General features: G+C 43.1%; 1 protein-coding gene across 1 annotated transcript in view; it reads right to left on the minus strand.

Annotated features, from left to right (window-relative positions):
* The window catches only part of plekhf2 (pleckstrin homology domain containing, family F (with FYVE domain) member 2), a 59,294-nt gene extending 44,269 nt beyond the window's left edge, over nt 1-15,025 (minus strand). The window contains exon 1 of the mRNA XM_068031556.1: nt 14,814-15,025. The gene's annotated coding sequence lies outside the window, so the exon portion shown is untranslated. The remainder of the gene's footprint in view (nt 1-14,813) is intronic.
* Nucleotides 15,026-17,721: the final 2,696 nt, after the last annotated feature.

A 17,721-nucleotide genomic window follows, 5' to 3' on the forward strand; every position in this document is an offset into this window, starting at 1 on the left:
CCAGGCTTGGGCTGATGTGTGGCGCGAATGTTACTTGCCACTTAAGTGCCAGGCAATGACCATCTCCAACGAAAGAGAATCTAACCATCTCCCCATGACATTCAACAGCATTACCATTGCTGAATCCCCCAGTATAAACATCCTAGGGGCTACCATTGACCAGAAACTGAACTGGAGTAGCCATATAAATACCGTGGCTACAAGAGCAGGTCAGAGGCTAGGAATCCTGAGGCGAGTAACTCACCTTCTGACTCCCCACCATCGACAAGGCACAAGTCAAGAGTGTGATGGAATACTCTCCACTTGCCTGGATGGGTGCAGCTCCAACAACACTCGAAGCTCGACACCATCCAGGACAAAGCAGCCCACTTGATTGGCACCCCATCAACCAACATTCACTCCCTCCACCACAGACGCACAGTGGCAGCAGTGTGTACCATCTACAAGATGCACTGCAGCAATGCACCAAGGCTGCTTAGACAGCACCTTCCAAACCCGCGACCTCTACCAACTAGAAGGACAAGGACAGCAAATACATGGCAACACCACCACCTATAAGTTCCCCTCCAAGTCACACACCATCCCGACTTGGATCTATATCGCCGTTCCATCACTGTCGCTGGGTCAAAATCCTGGAACTCCCTTCCTAACAGCACTGTGGGTATACCTACCCCAAATGGACTGCAGCAGTTCAAGAAGGCAGCTCACCACCACCTTCTCAAGGGCAATTAGGGATGGGCAATAAATGCTGGCCTGGCCAGTGTCGCCCAGATCCCATGAATGAATAAAAAAAAATCCCATTTTTTTTCCCCCTCACATCCCCACCTTCCCCCTACCACCTACCTACACTGGGGGCAATTTTTACAATGGCCAATTTACCCATCAACCCACAAGTCTTTGGCATGTGGGAGGAAACGGAGCACCCGGAGGAAACCCATGCGGTCACAGGGAGAACTTGCAAACTCCGCACAGGCAGTACCCAGAACCGAACCCGGGTCGCTGGAGCTGTGAGGCTGCGGTGCTAGCCACGGTGCCACTGTGCCGCCCAAAGATGATGTAACAAGTAATGTGGATAATGGGGATCCTGTAGATGTAGTATATCTGGACTTCCAGAAGGCATTTGATAAGGTGCCGCACAAAAGGTTAATACACAGTGTAAGTTCACATGGGGTTAGGGGCAATTTATTAGCTTGGATAGAGGATTGGCTAACCAGCAGAAAACAGAGTCGGGATAAATGGGTTCTTTTCTGGTTGGCAAGATGTAACTAGTGGAGTGTCACAGGGGTCGGTCCTCGGGCCCCAACTATTTACAATCTATAATAACGATTTGGATGCAGGGATAGAAGGTACTATAGCCAAATTTGCAGATGACACTAAAATAGGTGGGATAGTAAGTTGCAATAAAGAAATAAGAAATTTACCAATGGATATTTACCAATGGGTGGCACAGTGGCACAGTGCTTAGCACCGCAGCCTCACAGCTCCAGAGACCCGGGTTCAATTCTGGGTACTGCCTGTGCGGAGTTTGCAAGTTCTCCCTGTGACCGCGTGGGTTTTCGCCGGGTGCTCCGGTTTCCTCCCACCGCCAAAGACTTGCAGGTGATAGGTAAATTGGCCAATGTAAATTGCCCCTAGTGTAGGTGGTAGGGAATATGGGATTACTGTAGGGTTAGTATAAATGGGTGGTTCTTGGTCGGCACAGACTCGGTGGGCTGAAGGGCCTGTTTCAGTGCTGTATCTCTAAATAAATAAATATGGATAGGTTAGGTGAATGGGCCAAAATTTGGCAGATGGAGTTTAACGTGGATAAGTGTGAGGTTATCCATTTTGGTTGGAAGAATAGAGAGGCAAATTATCTAAATGGAGAGAAACGTCAGAGTGCTTCAGTGCAGAGGGATCTGGGTGTCCTCGTGCATGCATCACAGAAAACTAGTATGCAGGTGCAGCAGGTAATAGAGGAAGGCAAATGGAATTTTGGCATTTATTACTAAAGGAATAGAACATAAAAGTAGGGACATGTTGCTGCAACTGGACAAGGCATTAGTGAGACCGCACCTGGAGTATTGCATACAGTTTTGGTCCCCTTGCTTGAGAGATGTAGATGCATTGCAGGCAGCTCAGAAGAGGTTCACCAGATTGATTTCAGAGATGAGGGGTTTGTCTCATGAAGAGCAGTTTAGGCCACTACTCTCTAGAGTTTAGAAGAATGACAGGAAATCTAATTGAGGTATAGAAGATGATTAAGAGGATTGACAAAGTAGACCTAGAGAGGATGTTTCCTCTGGTGGGGCAATCTAGAATGAGAGGTCATAGTTTTAGGTTAAGGGGTAGTAGATTTAAAACAGAGATGAGGAGAAATTACTTCTCTCAAAGGGTGGTGTGTCTGTGGAATTCACTACCCCAGAGTGTGGTGGATGCCAGGACATTGAGTAAATTTGAGGAGATAGACATTTTTAATTAGTAATGGGTTGAAGGGTTATGGAGAACAGGCAGGAAAGTGGAGTTGAAGCCAAGATGAGATCAGCCGTGATCGTATTGAATGGCGGAGCTGGCTCGAGGGGCTGAATTGCCTACTCCTGCTCCTAGTTCTTATGTTCTTATGCTGAAACTACTGTGATTCTGCACATATATGGAGAAGGGTTGCACAAAATTGTTACAGAAACTATTTTCTCTTTGCATTGTGTTACTTAGCTTAATAGGCTGTGTAAGAAATATTTTACCCACAAAATGGTTCCATTCCCTACAACTCAAAACAATCAATCTGGTAAAACCCTACTGTAAATGTTTCAAGCCATCATTTGAGCTGTCTTCAATGGTCAGCTGTAACTGCTGCTACAGTAATGTAAACCAATTTGAAGTAACCAATTTGACAATTTAAAACAAGGACCAAAATGCCTGCCTTGACAGTCTGAATTGCGCTATAGAAATCTTGCATATAAGTAGACAACAGAACTAGGTCTTAATGTTTCCCCAGAGCACTATCTCAGATTACATGGCAAAAATCGGTCACTTCAGTTCATCAAGAGTGTGTGTGCTGGTCAATGGAAGCTGATGAGCACACAAATTGTACTGCTATTACTGTACTTGAGTAAGAAATATTTTACCCACAAAATGGGCCTATATTCTCTGGAGTTTAGAAAAAATGAGTGGTTATCTGACTGAGTTGTGTGAAATTCTGAGGGTTTCACGGGCTAGATGCTGAGAGGCAGTTTCCCTGACTGGAGTGTGTAGAACGAGGGGTCATAATCTCAGGTAAGGGGTCACCCATTTAGGACTGAGATGAGGAGAAATTTCTTCACTCAAAGTGTGGCGAAACTTTGGAATTCTCTACCACAGATGGTTGTGGATAGTTTGTCGATGAATATGTTCAAGACCAAGATCGACAGATTTTGGGCAATATGGGGACAGGGTAGGAAGTGGCGTTGATGTACAAGTTCAAGAATGATCTTATTGAATGGCAGAGCAGGTCCAAGGGGCAATATTACCTACTCCTTGTTCATCTGTACAAAGTGACCGTATTCCAAAGACTGTATTTAAAGCACTTAAAACTTGTTTCAGCCTGGGATCCAGACTGATGAACCTACTGTGAGGATGGCGCCACCTGAGCCAGAATGAGCCAAGGCTGTGGAGGGGATGTTTACCCTGATGGGAACAAATTAAGTGGTATTACATTCAAGAACAGACTATTGGGGGTGAGTACCAGGGTGCTGAACTGTCACACAGAAGTGGGTTGCAATATCTCTGTCACACAAAGACTTGCTATCAGTTGGAAAAATTCAAAAATGAAGTGATGAGAAAACTAACCTTATAATGTTAATTATAACTCTGCATTCAACTGAAATTAAAATATAAACTTTAGTCCTTGGTTTATGAGCTGAGGCAGTCCAATAAAAACACTGCTGAAGCTACACACAGAAGACAACTTTATAGTAAGGTTAATCGATGCTGGAAGTTTTCACAATTATTTAATTTTTTAAGCTTAAAATCTTAGTTTGGACATTACAAATTTTGGTACAGAGGACAAATGTCAAAGAAAATATTCTGGATGTTCTCTGAACAATCTGATTGGTTTGCTTGGCTGGCCTTCTGCTCGGAGTGAAGAATAATGCATAAATTTGCATGTCACCCAATCAACTGAAAGAAATTTGCTTAAGGTGGAATAACCCTGCATATCATTCAAGTAACTCGAGAACTTTGCAGCACAAATTAATTTAACTATGATTAGCCAAAGTGTTACACTGAAATGTATGACAGTGCATACTATACTCAAAAAGTACATCTTGTCTTTATCAAAATTTTCCATGCCATATTGCCTCTTACATTTAAGAGTACAGAAATAAAACAAATCATTTACAATCTAAAGAAAAACTTCCTTCAGTATCAGAATGTGCCTTATTGCCTCAAGTCAGAATATTTAAGACCAATTAGCCTCCACGTAATCTTAGCAAGCAGAAAATAGATTTGTGGCTTCAAGGGACAGGCCCCTCGAGCAGAATATGACATAATGTTTGTCCTTATAAAGCAGCACATAATTCATCTTAGCTTAAGCAACTCCACAGGAACCCTTGTGCTAAAAATATATAGAGTATAATGTAAATATACACCAGTTAGCAATGTGACCCTTCACTACAGAGAGGATTCAAGTGTCTTTACACATGTACGTGGGGGAGTTATGCTGATTAAATTATAAATCAAGCCTTCAAAATGAAAATTAAATTTTATGAATATAAATGCTACAGAATTAACTCCTTTATCCTGCAATCCCATAAACCCAAAAGTCTAAAACATAGAGGAAAGTCAAACCAGAGAAGTTTTTAACCAGATAAAAGCAAAATACTGCAGATGCTGGAAATCTGAAATAAAAACAAACTGCTGGAAACTCAGCAGGTCTGGCATCATCTGTGGATAGAGAAGCAGAGTTAACGTTTCAGGTCTGTGACTTTTCATCAGAACACAGCTATAATGCTGGAACTGTATAAAACGCTGGTTAGGCCACAGCTGGTGTGTTGCATACAGTTCTGGTCACATTACAGGAAGAACATAATGCTCTGGAGGGTACAGAGGAGATTTACAAGAATGTTGCGAGGGATTGAAACTTGCAGCTATGAGGAAAGATTGGATAGGCTAGGGTTGTTTTCCTGAGAACAGAGGAGGCCGAGGGGTGACAGAATTGAGGTGTAGAAAATTATGAGGGGGATAGATAGAGTTGATAAAAACTACCTGTTTCCCCTAGCAGAGAGCTCAATTACCAGGGGGCACAGATTTAAGGTGATTGATAGAAGGATCAGAGGAGACATGAGGAAAACCTTTTTCACCCAAAGGGCCGTGGGTATCTGGAATTCACTGCCCGGATCGGTGGTGGAGGCAGAAACCCTCAACTCATTTAAAAAGGTCCCTGGGACATGCAGCTGAAATGTTATAACCTGCAAGGCTAAGGATCAGGTGCTGGAAGGTGGGATTAGATTGGGCAGCTAGTTTTTTCAGCCGGCGCAGACACGATGGGCTGAATGGCCTCCTTCTGTGCAGTAACTTTTCCATGGTTCTATAGTCCTAATTGAGGAAAATACTTCATTTTTAAATTTTTAGTGTATAATATACTGTTATATAATATATATGTAAAAATTTAAATTATTATCTATAATTATGGCTTGAAAACCATATATGGCTAATAAATTTTTATACACGGAGGTTGGCATCTTTCCATCTACGCAAGATGATGGCCACGCGGCAAACCATCCATATAGGTGAGGTGTCATCTCTTGGTGCACCTTTCTTGATGGCTGTGAAGGCCAATCCTTGAAAAGCAGGTTCCACAAGTGCTGCACGTGAAGCTGCCAAATGGCGCTATGAGTTGTTTGATGTTGGCACATGTTGCCAAAGCAGCTGTAGCAACTGGTCATCGTGGTAATGCACATCAGTCCACAGGATGTGACGTCATTTCCCTCTTTCGCCAGCTAATGCCTTTCAAGTGCAACAGTCGACATTTAGGATCTTCATGTCACACTTGCAAGCATCCTTGAAGCATAGGTTTGGGTGCCCCGCTATTTGCCGGGCCCTGGCTACCTCACCTACAGAAGGTCCTTGGGTATACAACCATCTTCCATCCTGCAGAGGTGTCCGATCCACCGAAGCAGCCTCTGTTGATTAGTACCAACACACTTAGGAACTCTGCCTTTGAGAGGACTGGCACATTTGTGATTTTGCTCTGCTAGGATATACCCATAATGCGCCGCAGACAGCAAAGGTAAAAATTACTGAGCTTCTTTTCCTGGTAGCTGTAAGTCGCCCATGTTCCACAGCCATACAGCAAGGTGCTGAGAACACAGGCCTTATAAACCATCAGCTTGATCGTAAGGGTCAGCTATACACTACAGCCCTATTTATACTGGTAGACTGACCAAACCTAAAATTTGACCTTTCTTGGCTGATGTCAGTTTAATGACTTGTTTTAAAAAATAAGGTAACTTCTTGGGAAAGTTAAATGCAAATTCAGATAGTGTAGTCTTAAATACCTGTTTGGCTCCCAGCTACATTTTTTTCTTTATTCATTCACAGGATGTTGATATTAAGGCCATTTACTACCTATCCCTAAACGCCCTTAACCCATTTCAGAGGGCATTGCTAGGAGTCTGGAGTCACATAGGCCGAATCAAGTAAGGACAGCTGATTCCCTTCCCTAAAGGACATTCATGAAATCAGATGGATTTTTACAACAATTCACTAGTTTCATGGTCACCATTACTGATACTAGCTTTATTCCAGATTCATTTAATTACTTGAATTTAAATTCCACCGCTGCCGTAGTGGGATGTGAACTCATGTCTCCGGATCATTAGTCCAGGCCTGTAGATAACGAGTCCAGTAGCATAACCACTATGTTAACATACCCATGATCGTCCCATACCGCTCACGAAGTGCATTGCACATGTATGAAATCATGCGTGACAATCAGCTGTAAATTTAAAATAAGGCCATTTCACACAATCTGCTTACATGGATTTACTGAGTCGGGTTTAAAACATGCCTTACAAATTTGTCAAATTATCATTCAATTAACTGGTAATGATTGTGCATCTTTTAAAATATTATGTCCAACTTTGAAACTCAGGATCAGAAATATAATTGTCAAGTTTAAATTTAAAGTTGCACTCCTAATCTGATCTGGCATTTACAGTCCACTGAAATATTTAATTTGCATGTTGACTGTGGCAATTAATGCATTTATAACTCAATGATCTGAAGCGAACAGCAGTGGGGATGGGGTTTGGTGGGGTGGGGGAGGAAGAGAAAGGGAAACAAAATCTCAAACCTTAGAAACAGAACTATAAACATTACGGATTAACAGATTATTGGCACATGTAACATTGTGACCAAGGCAGGATTGTAGGTATTAGTACCAAGCACAAGGTTATTTTACAATTACTCTATGTCTGAAGGCTTCACATTCGTCATTAGTTTTAGATATCACATCATATTTAATCTTCACTCCATTCCCCCAAACCCACCCCACATAAGAACGAACCTGTAGTAAAAGTGTGATAATCACCTTGTCCACAGCAAGGTGTATTTCTTCCTGCCCCTGATTACTCTAACTATATTTAGGCTTACTTTACAATACAAATTAGTTTAAAATCACACTTTTTCTAGGAGGTCAAATGTTGTTACACTTCAGCATGCGGAACAGCTATCTTTAACCCACAACGCGCCTGTCAAGTCTCCTAGGCACTGCTTTGTACAGCCCAGGAGATCCTTAGCCTGAATAACACTCCTCACACACTTTGTAATGTCAGTGTCCCCACCTGCTCAAGTGCGATTGAAAAGGAGGAGTTTGTTGAGAGACACAGGGTGGGGACATGCAGGGTTGCATTAGGCTCAGTTATCAGGGCAACAGGACAGAAGATTGGTCAGTGGGGAGGACAGAGGATTAGTGGGGATGGATTCAGGAGATTGGGACGCGGGAGGAGGGAATGACAGGAGATTAGGATTCAGGAGATTGGAACAGAGCGGGCAGGGAGGCACATGGGTAGAAAACTGTGGAGTGGGACTAAAAAAAAATAAATAAAATTGGAGAATGTAATCAAATTGTGTCAGCATGCTGCCCAGTACTTCCTGCAAAGCTTGAAGCATCAGCGCCAGCAATATTGAGCGGTAGCAAACCAAGAGGAGCAGTCAGGAAAGAGATGAGTAAAACTCATGGATTGCTTTCACTAGTATGTGGATTTTTCTTTTTAATTATTTTATGGGATGTGAGCATCACTGACAAGGCAAGCATTTAATGCCCATCCTTATATAAAAGAGTGGCTTGCTAGGCCATTTCAGATGGCAGTTAAGAGTCAACCACACTGCTGTGGATCTGGAGTCATATTATAGGCCAGAACAGATAAGGATGGCAGATCTCCCTCTCTAAAAAGGACATTAGTGAACCAGATGGGGAACAGGTGGATGGAGACCAAACCACACTCTGCACCTGAGGAATTGCGCACTGACCTTTACATTGCAAACTCCAACCACCTCCGTTCACATTGGGCTAGGGTAGGTGGGGAGTGGCATGTGGCACAACCATAAGCTGCAGCAACTCAATCTTGCTAGGGCCATATGCTCAACTAAAATTTGGCCTCAAGCCTCATTTTAATAATAGAGGCGAGATACTATCTCTGGAGACAGCTTGTTCAACTTGTGAAAAATATTTTGGGGCTAAAGCCCTGCTCAGGTTAGGGAAAAATACCCGACCCGGACCCGACAGAACCACATCGGACCTGGACCCGACCGAAGTCCCTCCATATTTTCCCGCGCCCAACCCGACTGTCAGAATGTTCACTTTACCTACCTTACTGTTCCAAATCTGCAGGAAGCTGCAGCATGAGCGCAATGACGTCATAGAGACGCTCACTCGCTCACTGCGCAGACTCAGTTTTCTTCCTTGATGTCCCAGACTCCCAGCTCAGGTAGGCTTTTCAACTGTTAACACTTACCAGCAGAGCAAAATGCAATACTTAGTGTCCCCGACCCGGACCCAGTCCGAAAGCCGGACCCAGAAGAGCAACCCGACCCGAACCAGACAAGTCATTGGGTCCCGTCGGGTAGCAGGTCTTTATTTGGGCCTGCTGCATAGTTTTGAGAAAGTAAATGTATAAAGGCCAACAATGACATCGCAGCAGTCCATGGTAGTGCTCTGGAGCTGGAAGAGGCCATTTGCTCTACCAGTTTTTCAGTAGCAGACAACAGTCCCTTTAAAGTCTGTTAGTTAGGCCACTGTAGAACTGGAAAAACTAGTTGGAAGCTTGCACGTTAAATACTTCACTTAGTTTTTTAATGCATTTTGCAGAAGGGCCCTGAATCAGGCACAGGTCCCTTCTGACACATTTAAATTAACCCAATGCTGATTTCAGGCAGCCACCAGGGACACCATAAAAAATGACCAGTATGGCAATGGCTATGCTGCTGAAGCAGATTTATTACAAAATCACATCCATTTTACGCCCAAAAAAAACCAAGCAAAAAAACACACTAAATTTTACCCTAGTGTGACCACATATACTTCTGCTGAGAGTAGCCGACACCAAGTGCTAGGATAACAAATCAGGCTCTGTAAACTGAGTTTGACACTTCCATATTAGATCAATTCGGGAGCAAGGATGGGGTGAGAAGGAATGGTTGGGGAAAGAGAGACTTGTTTCAGCAAGAGCAGGAGGTAAAATTACAAATTTTGTGGGGTTGTCAGCGTGTGAAATTTACTGCAGCATAGGATGTATGGTTGGGGTGCAATTTCTGCTTCAGCTGCCACTGCCCGGAGCAGTTGAGAGGGGCACTGCAATTTCGGCCTCAGTAATGCCCACATCCCATGAAATGAATTTTAAAAAAGAAAAAATGTGTACAACATTACTAAACCTCAAGCCCAATTATAATGTTGAAGATCCCACAATCAGGTTTTCACCACCTGCACAGAGCACCTCAATGACTGCTGCATGCTTTCCTTCATCAACCCCTTGAACTCTCATGTTCCTATAAGCTCAGAGTATGTTTAAAGCAGAGATTGACAGATTTCTAAAAACCAATTACATAATGGGATATGAAGTGGATGATCAGCCATGATCATATTGAATGGCAGAGCAGACTTGATGGGCTGAATGGCCTACTCCTGCTCCTATGTTCTCCTCCTTTGACACTTGATCACTCCACGGACTCACCACAGCAGTCCATCTTCGGGGCACTATTCTTTCCTTCAACATGGAAAACATTCTAAGTCACTTTACAGAGGGAGGAAGAAAAAAATTAAGTATAGATAAGGGAATGAATACCGAGCCATGGAGCCTGAAATTAAGACATGCTTTAGAACTACTTGCTCACATGGAGGATAAATGCCAACATGAACTGGTTGGGCCAAATGGCCTGTTTCTGTGATGTAATTTTTATGCTTTTATAAAGTCAGTCAGTGGCACAGAAGGAGGCCATTCAGCCCATCGAGTCCATAGAGCAATCCATTCAGTCTCATTCTCCCGCTCTATCCCATAGCCCTGCAAGTTTACTTCCCTTAAGTGCCCATCCAAATTCCTTCTGTAATCATTCATCGTCCCCACTTCCACCACCCTCGTAGGCAGTGTCCAGGTCATTATCAGTCTCTCTATTTAAAAGTTTCTCCTCACATTCCCCCTGCATCTCTTGCCCAAAAACCTTTCATCAGTGTCCCCTAGTCCTTGTACCTTGTACCATCAGTTAATGGGTACAGCTTTTCGTTGTCCACCTTATCTCAACTAGTCATAATCTTGTACACCTCTATTCAAATCTCCCCTCATTTGCCTTTCACCAAGGAGGACATCATCATTTTCTCCAACCTAAACATGTAGCTAAAATCCCTCATCCCTGGAACCATTCTGGTAAATCTCCTCTGCATCCTCTCATAGACCCCTACATCCTTTCTAAAGTGTGGTGACCGGAACTGGAATGTGGCCTAACCAGAGCTTTATACATTTTCAGAATGATTTCCCTGCTTTTGTACTTAATACCTCTATTTCTAAAGCCCAAGATCCCATATGCTTTGCTAATTACTCTGCGTCCTACCACCTTCAAGGATCTGTGCACATGGGTGACAAGGTCCCTCTGTTCCTGCACACTCTTTAGGATGGGACCAGTAAGTGTATATTGCCTCCCTATCCCTTCTGCCAAAAAGCATCACCAAAGACTTCTCTATCAAATTCCATCTGCCACTTCTCTGTCCATTCTACTAGCCTATATCCTTTTAAAATTCAGGATAATTGTTGAAGTTAATAGGAAAAATTATTGACTTCCTCGAAATAGTTTGCATTTTTATGGAAGATCTGTGTTCGAGGGTAGGTGAAACACATGGTGTGCATATTGTGCTTAATATTGAAATTGCTTATATATCACTGTGCAAACCATTCCCAGAGTAAAGCAGTCTTTTCTTAGCATAACAGTTCAGACCATTACAGCGTTGCTTCACCTACGTAAAACTTCCTAGAAAGTTACATTATTTTAATTATAAGTACTGTACAATGCTTGACCTCAGATGGCTAACTCGTGGCACTGTAAACTTTTCCATAAGTACTAAAGTATTACCCATAAACAACTCGCTAAGTTTAAGAAAATCACCAGGATATCAGTCAAGCTTTAAATGACCATAATTTTAATAGCACTAGCAACTCCAACAGTTCTGTGAACAAAAATTCACACTGAGGTGCACAGTCATTGCCCCAATGCAAATTTAAAACTGGTTCACATTGAGTAAAACTTCAATTAAGAAAAAAATTAAAAATGTATCTTCAATAGTCATCATCAGCAATCCCTTGTGTCAAGGATGATTCTTCCTTGCAGACGGCTGGGTGGAAATGAGGAGGTCAATGTTGACTGTGGGTTCACAAATGGGTTATGAGCCTTGCAGGCTCTCCAAGTGAGGACATCGGTTGTCAGCTGGTAGAGGTAGTAGCAAATTGTTGGCTTGACTAGCTGCCGTCTCCTTCCATTTCTCTCACCATTCTGTCTCAGTGGCTGCTCTCGTTGATTGGAATGTCTTGAAGACATTTTTGGTGATGGATCACCATTTTGTCCAAGTTTGGGCATCTGCTTCCCATGTTTGCATTAATAGAACAAATCTTCATTGAGACTGTCTTTCAAGCATTTCCTTTGGTTTCCATGTGAACGGGCTCCTTAGCGTAGCTCTGAGCACGACACGGCACCTGTTTGGACAGGCATTCTGACAACATGCTCACCTGACAGGAGATTATCTTGGTCTCTACACTTGGCAAATCTGATATCTTGGAGGACGCTCAAGTTTGTTCTTTTGACCTCCCACTTGATTCGCAAGATTCTTCTAAAACAGTGATGATGCTGTTCTCGGGCCTTGATGTGTCATCCATAAGTTGTCCAAGCTTCAGCACATGGAGAAACGTGGGGAGAATCACTGTCCATTAGATTTTGAGTTTATAGTGTTGGGCCTGATATCATGGTTCTTGGAAACTCAAATATGGAATTTACCATAGGCTGAACTAGCACATTGGATTTGGTGGTGTACCTAATCAATGTCAGCTTTTTGAAATCCCAAGATATAGGAAGTGAGGAACATTTTCCAACACTTCATTAAGAATCTCAATTGAAGGCACTGGATTTGATACATTTGGCGTGGGTTGGTCAAGGGCTTTAATCTTCAGAGCAAGTCTGTTGCTCTCGTAGGCTTCAACTATCTGTTGTGGTTCTTCTTCAAAGTGAACACTAACTTATGCATCATCAGCATATTGTAGTTTTATTATAGAAGTGGTTCTTATCTTGGTTTTGGCCTTCAGCTGGTTGAGGTTGAAGAGAGCCTGTCAGTAGTAAACTGCAGCACTGCTGCAAGGAAGATTGAGAATAGTATTGGTACAATGACACACCCGTTTGCCACCTGTTTTGACAGGGAAGGGGTCTGTAGCGGAGTCAATGCATAGTACTGATATTTGGATATTGTCATGGAGATATATGATGCTTGTGAACTTAGCTAGGCATCCATATCGCTGTAGCACCTTCGAAAGAGCAGTTCAATTCAGAGTCAAAGGCTTTTGTGAGATCGAAGAAAGCCATGTTTCAAAGGATATTCTGCTCTCTGCATTTTTCCTAATGTTGGCATGCTGTGAAGATCATGTTGATGGTTGTTCTGGCAGATCAGGAGCCGCACTGGGACTCTGGAAGGACCTCCTCTACAATTGGTGGAAGGTGATTAAGAAGTATCCGAGCTAGAATTTTGCCAACAGTTGAGAGTAATGCCATGCCCCTTGAGTTGCTACAGTTCAACATGTCTTCTTTCCTGAAGATTGTGATCATCATGGCATCTCTAAGGTCACTTCAATTTTCTTCATTCTGCCAAAGCTTCACAAATAGGACATGTATCCAAGAGATCAGTATGTCTTCTCCATGTTTCAGTACTTCTGAAGGGATAATGTCAGACCAGAAGCTTGGTTGCTTATCATCTGGTTGACAGAAGTTATCACTTCATCAAGTGTTGGATCATTGCCTACCTCACTTTTGATTGAATGTTGTTGAGCCAAGCTGCACCTACCAACCGCGTCAGCAGATAGCTGACAGCCAGAACAACCTCCAGATATGGACTCTAGCTGTGAAATAAATGGGACCACTCCTGACGAATAAGCATTGCAGCAGCAGGGTGTTTTGGGTGTCTTCAATGGTAATATGGTTTTACAACTTGAATAAAATTATAGATGTTCTCTTCAGCCAATAAGCCATTCCAAAACAAAAGGCTATCAGAAATGCTGCAACATGAATGCAATACATTTTCAATGAAACCAACAATTAAAATAATTATAAACTGACTGCTCCGGACCATTTAAGAGTTAAACTTAAGCACAAACAGGAATAGGCCATTCAAACCCTCAAATTTGTTCTGCCATTCAATGGTAGATACATACCTGGAGTTTTATCCATAAGTAACAAAAATCTATTGATCTGTCAGCTTCAATTGATCCAGCATTCTCAGCCTTTTCAGGGGCAGAATTCCAAATTTGCACTACTCTTTGTAGGAAGTGCTTCCTGATTTCGCTTAGTTCTAATTAAGACACTCAGCCAACATTAGACAAGAGTTAAAACAGGAATGAAAGTTCGTGTAAGAATAACATTCTGTCCGAGATACGTAATTGATAGTCGAACGGTTAGTCCAGTATATTTTAAAATGATAAGGTTGATCAATTTAAAGAAAATGGATTTTTATCGACGGCACTCAATTTGAGTGTCAATGTTAGACACAAGCGTTCGATCAAAACAACTCGACACATTCAAGCCCAGAGAAAACTCACATTACCAGTTCTACCAGAAGCACACGCCCAGAAACGACGTCTTAAGAAAACAACTACTTGTTGCTACGACTTTTTTTTTTTAACAAAAACGAAAAGTCAACGCCTGTGATCTACAAGTATAAATAACTTGAGAGCGTCGCAAGGACAATAACGCTTGTAAAATATCAGAGGCAAAGAAAGTGTCATTTACAGAACACCAGCAATAGTTTGAGTTTTTTTTAAATTTACAACACGGTCAGTATGTGACACATGTAAACACTTGGCAAATAAAAGCGGACTCGCAGCCCGGGACGGGGCCGCCGCCGCCCGAGCTCTTACACGTTCGGACACAGTGGACACAAGCTCCAAGGTTACCGTTTTCCTTCCCATTTACCGCCCCTGACTGGTTGAATGTTAACGCCCAGAGCCCGCTCTCCGTTCCGCGCGAAGTTACCACCAACACGGGCAAGTAGCTCTTTTCACTTTAATTAACAAACGGCCGCAACTTCCAGAAACAACCGCTGCCTTTCTCTCGCTCACCATTGAGTTTACCAGACCTTCAACTCGGCGCAGTTTAAACCAGCCTGAAGTTTGTTAAGGCTGATCTCGAAAGTTCAATTTCGTCCTCTCACACTTTTCTTTTTCTTTCCCCAGTGGATCACAATATGGCGCCGACGGGATTGGCCTCAGGATCGCGAGCGCCCAAGCGAAGCTCGCAACGTCCAGACGCACAATCCAGGCGGACAGACGTCAGGACGTCGATAAGGTGACGGCGGCAGGCGTCAAGCGAGGGAATCCCCGCGCATCACGTGAGAAGGAGATTACAGCTCTAACCAGACCACTGTTACACAAAGCTTGAAACCACAGCAAATTGCATTTATGTAACACCTTCAGCAACGGGCAAAAGTCCCAAGGCACTTCACAGAAATGTAATCAGATAAAAAAACACACAATACCAAAGAAGATAATCCCAACCCTGCGGTTCCAAAAATCAAGAGAACAAACTCTCAAAAAGTCAAGAGATCTGGTATTAAAATCACGACTTGCTTTTTTTTCCAATAACCAATAACAGACCTGAAATGTTAACTCTATTTCTCTCTCCACAGATGTTGCCAGACCTGCTGAGTATTTCCAGCATTTCTGTTTTCATTTGATAACAGTTGGTTTATAAGCATAAGTGCTGGAGTAGCTGCTGCGATTTTTAATTAAGTATTTAATAAGTTGTTAGTTTATTTCTATTATGTTTAGTTAGTCCAATAAATAGTGGCACGGCAGGGCACTTCAGACCCATGAAGTGCACGTCTTGTTCCATGTGAGAACTCCAGGATACTTCTCGTGTCCTGGTCAACCACATGTGCAGGAAGTGTCATCAGCTGAAGCAGCTCAGACTCTGGGTTTCAGAGCTTGAGCAGCAGCTGGCGTCACTGCAGGGTACCCACGAGGCTGAAAGTTATCCGGATAGCACATTTCTGGATGTCATCATCGCACAGCTTAAGTGTGTGCAGGTAAAAGGAATGGGTGACCTCCAGGCAATCAAAGAGGTCCAGGCAAATAGTGCAGGAGTCCCCCTGAGTACATCTCCCTTTCTAGCTGGTATTCAGTTCTGAATCCTGGTAAGTGCAGCCAGAGCCATGTCCATAGCACCATGGGTGTCTCAGCTGTATGAGGGTTGAGGGTTGGGGGGTGGGGTGGTGTGCAGGAGGAAGATTGGAAAAGCAATAGTGATAGGGATTCTATAGTTAGGGGAACAGACAGGTACTTCTGCGCAGATGTGAATCTAGGATCATACATTGCCTTCCTGGTGCCAGGGTTAAGGATGCCACTGAGCATCTGAAGTGCACTCTGAGGAGGGAGGGAAGGGGGGGGGTGAACAGCCAACTGATCATCCTGCACAGAGATTTTAGGCAACTAGGAAGGAGACAAGCAAGCAGGACCCAAAAGGTAGCAATCACTGAATTACTTCTGGTGCCATGTACTAGTGAGCATAGAAATAAGAGGACAGAGCAGATGAATGCATGGCTGGAGAAATGGTGCAGCGGGGAGGGTTTAGGTTCTTGGGATGTTGGGACCGATTCTGGGGGAGGTGGGACGTATACAGGCTGGACGGGTTGCACCTCAACAAAAATGGGACTAATGTCCTCATGGTGGGGGTGAGTTGCTAGTGTTGTTGGGGCGGGTTAAAACTAACTTGGCCGGGCATTAGGAACCAGGATGTAAGATTAGAAAGGAGAAACAAGGTGAACAACAGATTGGGAGGGAAAGAAAGTGCTACAGTAAGCAATAGTGAGGTATTAGGTGGAGTCAGAGTAAGAGAGAAAGCAATAAAGTCTAAATTAGGTTTACAGTGCATGTATGTGAATGCACAAAGCGTAGTAAAATAAGGTTCGTGAGCTGCAGGCACAGATAACCACATGGGAATATGCTGATGTGGCAATAACAGAGATCTGGCTCAAAAAAGGGCAGGACTGTGCAGCAAATATTCCTGGATACCAAGTTACCAAGTATTCACAAAAGTAAGGAAAAGAAAGAAAGGAAGATGGGCAGCAATATTGATTAATGAGAATGTTACAGTGCTGGAGAAAGAGGATATCTGGAGGGGTCAGGGACAGAATCTATTTGGTTAGAGTTAAGGAACCATTACACTACTGGGTGTATTCTTTAGGCCAATGGGGAAAATATAGAGGAGCAAATTGCAGGGAAATTAAAGAGAGATGCAGAAACTATGGAGTAGTGATAAAGGGGAACTTTAATTATCCTAATATAAACTGGAATAATAACCGTGTAAGGGGCAGAGAGAGGGAAGAGTTTTTGAACTGTGTTCGGGAGAATTTTCTTGATCTGTATGTTTCTGGCCCAACGAGGAAGGAGGCATTGCTGGATATGGTTCTGGGGAATGAGGTGGGTCAAATGGATTTGTAGGTGAACATTTAGGGGACAATGATCATAATATCATAAGGGTTCCGAAGAAGGGTCGCTGACCCGAAACGTTAACTCTGCTTCTCTTTCCACAGATGCTGCCAGACCTGCTGAGTGATTCCAGCATTTCTTGTTTTTGTTTCAGATTTCCAGCATCCGCAGTATTTTGCTTTTATAATATCATAAGGTTTAGGTTAGCTATGGAAAAGGACAAGGAGCAATCTAGAATAAAGATAATTGATTGGAAGAGTGTCAAACTCACTGAGCTAAGAACAGAACTGGTCAAGATAAATTGGAATTAAAGATTGGCAGGCAAAACTGGGATGGAACAATGGGCTGCTTTTAAAGAGGAGATGATTCAGGTACAGTCGTTATGCATTCCCATGAGGGCGAAGGGAGAGCATGCAAAGCCAGACCTCCCTGGATGATGAAAGAGATAGAAAGTTAGATGAAGCAGAAAAAGGGCACAGATGACAGATATCAGGTTGATAGTACAAGTAAGAACCAGGCTGTATATAGAAAGTTCAGAAGG

The sequence above is a fragment of the Heterodontus francisci genome, chromosome 5, assembly GCF_036365525.1.
Source record: "Heterodontus francisci isolate sHetFra1 chromosome 5, sHetFra1.hap1, whole genome shotgun sequence".
Lineage (NCBI taxonomy): Eukaryota > Metazoa > Chordata > Chondrichthyes > Heterodontiformes > Heterodontidae > Heterodontus > Heterodontus francisci.